Raw genomic sequence first — 5,949 nt, forward strand, 5'->3', positions numbered from 1 at the left:
CGGCAGGGCCCGGGGCGAGGCGCGTTTCCCGCGCGGCCTGTGGGGCGGAGTCGGTGTCCCCCGGCCAGAGAACGGGTTGGAAATGTGAAGGGAGCCCCCCGTAAAGCCCTTCAGCACGGCTACGGATGGCACTCATTTGTGTTTATTTTATGGGGTTTTTTAATCACTGGCCTTGCAGCAAAGTCAGAATGCCCACTGCCGCAGCGCCAGGCTCCCCTGCGGGAGGCTTTGGGCCCCTGCGGGCCGTGGGACGTGGGGTCTCACCCCTGAGCACAAAGAGGTTTGTAATCACTCGGGAGCAGCTTCTCCAGGGGCTCCCGGGGAGCTGGGCCCCTCCGGACACACCACCTTCAACCCCAACCCTTGGCTGTCATGTCCCAGGGACAATTTAAAGCCCTCAATGCAGCTCCCCGGACACTTTCAGAGCGTAAATTACAATTATTGCTGAATAATACTGCTCTGACGAAGCACCAGAGCTGTGACAGTGTCTCACGTCGCCGCAGGGAAGAACGAGAGGCTGCTGGTACGCCTCTTTCGTCCCCCATGATGGAAGGGACAGAAGACAATGAATCAAAGGCATATTTATAGTGCTGAATTATGAGTGTTTGGCAGGGTGACCTTCATCTGGGCCCAGAGATTAACTAAACGGGCTTAGCAGGCCTGTCCACCGAGTGTTGTATTTGCTTCACTAAAGGAAAGACAAAAGGAAAGATGGGGACAAGAGCTTTAATCATAAATCTGGGTTTTGAAGCGAGCCTGGGGCCTGGCGGCTCACGCACAGGGAGCAGGAACAGCCGCTGGGCGCAAAGGAGTGAGCAGGCGTCTGCTGGTCCCATCGCAGCATGGCACCGTGCTGGCAGAAGGACAACCCAGCAAATCTGGTCCTGAGTCACCTGTGACAAACGGGGCGGGTTTGGCCAAGGGGGTGCAGTTCGGGAGCTGTGCTGATTATGGGTAAGTGCAGGAAGGAAAGGACAGAAAATGCAGGGCCGATTCAAAACGTGCCACAGCAACTTGAGAGGTGATGGGTTCAGCTGGGCCACATCCAAGCTGTTTTATGGAAGAAATGGCCCAAAAATCTGGCTCTGAATCCAAGGAGCCACCTCAGATCTCTGCGAATGCCACCAAATTAATTAAACTGACCCACTGATTCCCACAGCCCTCAGATGATGTCTTCATCCCGTTCCCATCTAGAAACTTGCTATCCTCATTAGCTGCTGCCATTTTTTCAGGGATGTCATCTGCTGCTAATTAAAGCACTTGAGCTGAACCCACAAATTACCCCCGCAGCAGGATGCTCTGAAGGTGATGTTAACACATCAAGCCAGGTTTTCAGTGAAGGGACCAAAACAGGCCTGGCTCTCCCCTGAAGTCACAGTGATCACCAGGGTGTTATTTTCCTCCAGGGTGATTGCAGCTTTCAGAGTCGCTGCTTCTGTCTCAGAGATGATGATAACGATGCCCTTTTCTGCCCCCAGAAATATCCTGGCTATGATTGCATGAAATTTTCAGACAAAAGTCCCTTCCAAAGTACAGCTGACCAAAAACATTCGATGAGTTTTCAGCGATTTCATTTTGATGGTTAACAGATGAGGCAATGATAGTTTGTTTTTAAAATAACCTTTTGTTTGGTTGTGTTGCTTTTTAGTTTAAGATTGCTCAAAGCTAATTAAAACCTCATGGTGTGTCACATGAAACGCGTGTGAACCTAAAAGCTGTTTGATCAACTTTTCACTTAAAGTTTTGAAAAATGACTTCTCACTTGATGCAAAAAAAATTTCCAATCCTCAAACCTGCATTTGCATGAATAAGAGAATTGCTTGTACAGCTTAGATTCTATCAGCAATGGTTTTATAATTAATTAGTGTCACAAGTACTTCTGAATTTGGCTTTTATTCCCCCAGATTCATTGCACATGAGCTTGTCACTCACTATTACAGAGTAAGCGGCTATTGCTGAAACTGATACTTGCATCCCATTATTTGTCCAGTGCCAATTTCTTAATACTGTAAACTTGACTAATCCTAAATTTCATGTACCTCACATTCAATGAAGACTGCAGAAATAACATCTTTAGAAGGCTAGGGCTAGTCCTGCTCTCTAACATGGGAAAATAAATTGCTAAAATCTTTCTGGCACAAAACTACTTCCCCTTGTGCTGCTCTGCCTGGGCTGGGCTGGCAGATAACTCAAAGCACATGAACCCTGCCCGCTCTCTGCCTTTCCCCTCACCCTGCCGTGCAGAGGCTCCAACCTCTTTGGCTAGATAAACACACTAAGGTATTTAAGCAACATGAAGAGTTTAGTATTTTAGAAATATCATCTCCATATGTGGAGTCTGTTGGGATCTGAACTGTCCCGATGCCCAAGGAGTACAGGAGGTGTGCTGAGCCAGGGGGGTGGCTCACAGCTCACATGCTGGCCCTTGCTAGAAAGGGAGGACTATCCTGCAGAGCTTGATAGTTTTCTTTGGCTGTTTCCACAGATCACATTAATGGAAGTTAAATTAAACACATTTCTTAATTAATTTTCATTTTCCAAAAGCTTTTTTATTTTCTTGCAAGTGTTGAAAACTGATTTTCATTTTGGAGTTGTGTCTTTTATTTTTCTGCTCTTGTTCTACACTGGGCCTTAACTCCATGCATGTGTTACACTGGTTTCTGAAATATCAAAGGACGTTTCTGGAATCAGGAAGAAAAAAAAAAACAGATTTCCTTTGTTTTTCTTTTAGTTTCCAAGCACAGAAAACACGTGCCATGTCTTATGATCCTGCAGTCATTAAGGATTCCAAGACACATTTCCTAAGAATGAGATTTTAAACATTGTGTCTGGCTTCTTTCCAGATCAGGTAATTACATTTTTCCTCTCTAAATTCCCCTGCACTTTCAATTGGATACGTTATTATTCTCCATTCCCCTACTTAAACTGTTATGCTGTGCAATTGTCTATTCTTCTAAAAAGGTTTTGTGTTGAATGCCTGGGAACTGAACTGGTTTCTCTCTTCTGAGGTTTAATTCATTAACACAAATCACTTTGAGGCATTGAGATGATGCAGCTGTTGGTTGTTGATAAATGATCATTGGTTGATCATTAAAAGACTACCAATGAATAATAATTAATTAGAATTCATAGTTTGGAGGGATACTTTAAATTTATAAACTGAGTGTTGGAAATCTAAGCACAACACAGCAGTAAAATTTACATAGAAAAAAGTCAACAAAACTGTTAACTGCACACATCAGTACTGCTTGACTGTACCTGACTTACACCAAGAATTTGGCCCAAATATCTTAAAATAAGAAAGAATCTTTCATTTTTCTTGTGGGGTTTCTTGTGATCCATGGCAATTTAAAACCTGGAGTAACCTGATTGCAGTGATGGAATTACAGGACAAGAATGGACTTATGTTGATATTGTAAGAATTGATCTTTTCAAAAGCAGTTTCAGGAAGCCATACTTCTGGTGTCAATTCTTATTATCTTTCTCTGGCATAAACATGCTGCTTTGGGGTGCTGCTAGGCTGGTTTCAATGGTTTGCCAGGCAGCCTGGAGGCTCCCTGAGCTGCACTTCATCAGCAGAGTACTCCCCTGGGTTACTCTCTCCCACGGCCACATCATCATAGCACCAAGCTGTGCTGCAGCCCCTTCTGCGGGGCTCCCGCAGACAGACCCCACTGGTGGACATGTTCCCCCAGCACTAACCCGCTGCTTTTGTAGCACAGTACCAAGGAGCAGGTCCCAGCAGTGCCCCAGCTTCTCCTGGAGGGCTCCATCACAAATCCACCCTTGTCTCACCATCTATAGCAACAAACCGAGGTCTCCGTTTCACATAAATCAGAATCTATTCATAAGAGTCAGGGCAGCTGGCAACTCTGTTTATGTATTCTTCTGTTGTGATGAAATGTCAGTACACTTTATTAATTCCTTGGGTGCCAAAAGAAATCTTCATTAGTATTTCCTTGACATTTACTGGTGTCCATTGTTAATCAGAGGTCAAGTGTCTTTTGCAAGGGATGTGTCTGGAAAGTTTAATCCATTGTTTGATGAGTGACTGAATGCTCCCCATGGGGCTGTTGTGTCCGAGTGACCAGCTGCTGGTCTGTGGGCTCACAGGGGGTCCCCGCATCAGGGAGCACAGCTGTGCTGGCTGTCATCGACTCAGCCACATCCACACAGCGTATGGGCTGTCTGGAACAGAATTCTTAGATATGACAGCAGAACAAACCAGGTCCTCTCCTACACTAATAAGTAGCTTCTCCTGTAATGGGTAGCACCGAAGCTTTGACTGCTGAAGGCAACGAACGGTTCTTCATCAGCTTCTGCAAGAACAAGAACATTACTCCTGCTCCACTGGGAGAAAACACACAGTTCAATATTGTTTTCCCTACCATAAGAGATCTCTTGGCTTTTCTGTGCAGCTTTCTCTGCCCCAAACCGCTGAGTAATGTCATTGTGTACCGTGGTACAGTCACTGCTTTCAGGTGGCTGAATTTCAGTGATGAATTAAATACTCCCTGCATATGTAGACTGTTTAGTGCTTTGAGAGATGTTTGAATAAATTATACACCGCCGTAGAAGACTCATTATCAATATTGCTTGGAAATATCAAAAAAGTCTGAGGACTCAGTTTAATTTTCATTCTTATCATAGGCTCTAGAGAAATGGAAAAAAATATGACAATAACAAAACAATGCAGCAGTGATGCCAACCAGCTTCAAGCAGTGGTGGAGAGCTGGTGTATTGCTAGGCCATGAGGGAAGATGATGTGAGTGATGGGGTATCCTTCCCAAACACTCGTTCAAAAAGAAGTGATGCTGGAAAGCATCCAAGTGACACCGTCCAGGGCTCTAGCAAATACCCTGCTTGCCTCTGGGGCTCAATGAGATGTATAACAAGAGTTGCTGATGTGCAGGTTCCTCACGGGACTGCTCACATCAGGCAGCTACAGGACTCCTGCCTGCTAAATGAAGCAGATTTTCTCCAGAAAGAGTCAGTGGAGCGATAGACCCTTTGCTGCAGAAGTTCAACCAAATGCTCCAAATTCCTCCAGGGTGGGGAACTGTCCTCACTCCCAGCTCAGCAGAGTTTGGAGCCTGAAGACAGACAACAAATAGCTCCTCAAGTAAGGTTTTTCAGAGGTATAAGCACCTATGCATGCAGATAGCTACCTAGTGGAACTAATTTGTTTACAACATTCATGGAAAAATCTTAATAACCAATTTCTATATTTAGTCTAAATGCCTTTGAAAATCTGAGCTCTATACCCTGGTGCTTACTGGACCCATCCACTCGTGTGGGGCTATGGGAAAAGGACAGAAATAAACTGACAGCCATCACACCTTGCTGTGGTCCTGATGTTTCTGCCAAACAAGACCCAAAGGCTGCTGGTCTGCTTTGCCAGTACTGTATACCCATTTTTGACTCACAGTTATCAAAGGCACAGTTCACTGCAGAATCAAGTCTACCCCGTTTACCTGAATTACCCCCTTGTTCTCTTACTGCTCTTCCCTCCCCAGATCAAAACCCTGCGCCATCCCACTTTTTTCCATTGCAATTTGCCAGACAGCTCTTAGCTGCAGGGAAAAATAAAATCAATCTCTTTTTCCACCACCTCATCCATCAGCTTCATGCTTCGCCCAACATCAAGCCTTCTGTTGCCAAGATGAGTTCTCCAGCAGCTGGCCACCACCGAACAAGTCCAAGGCCATTTGGTTTGCTGTGTTACAGAGCTGCTAGTGCAGAGGCTGCAGTCATCTGCCCCACTGCGCTATGGGCTGGGGCATGAGAGCCACATTTGGGCTCCGTGTAATAAAACTGCAGTTCAGCAGGTTTCAGGACATTAATAGAGTGATTAACCTGAAACAACCACAGTAACAAATTGATGATCAAGAACAATAAATTCTTACACATACAGGTAGCCTGGGGTGGGGTTTTTTTTGCATTAGAAAG

General features: G+C 45.3%; 1 long non-coding RNA gene across 1 annotated transcript in view; it reads left to right on the plus strand.

Annotated features, from left to right (window-relative positions):
• The window catches only part of LOC113486543, a 6,932-nt gene extending 6,059 nt beyond the window's left edge, over nucleotides 1-873 (plus strand). Inside the window, exon 3 of the long non-coding RNA XR_003399601.1 lies at nucleotides 864-873. This is a non-coding gene — a long non-coding RNA (uncharacterized LOC113486543). The remainder of the gene's footprint in view (nucleotides 1-863) is intronic.
• Nucleotides 874-5,949: the final 5,076 nt, after the last annotated feature.

The sequence above is a fragment of the Athene cunicularia genome (genome assembly GCF_003259725.1).
Source record: "Athene cunicularia isolate RWA chromosome 17 unlocalized genomic scaffold, athCun1 chr17_part1, whole genome shotgun sequence".
Taxonomy (NCBI): Eukaryota; Metazoa; Chordata; class Aves; order Strigiformes; family Strigidae; genus Athene; species Athene cunicularia.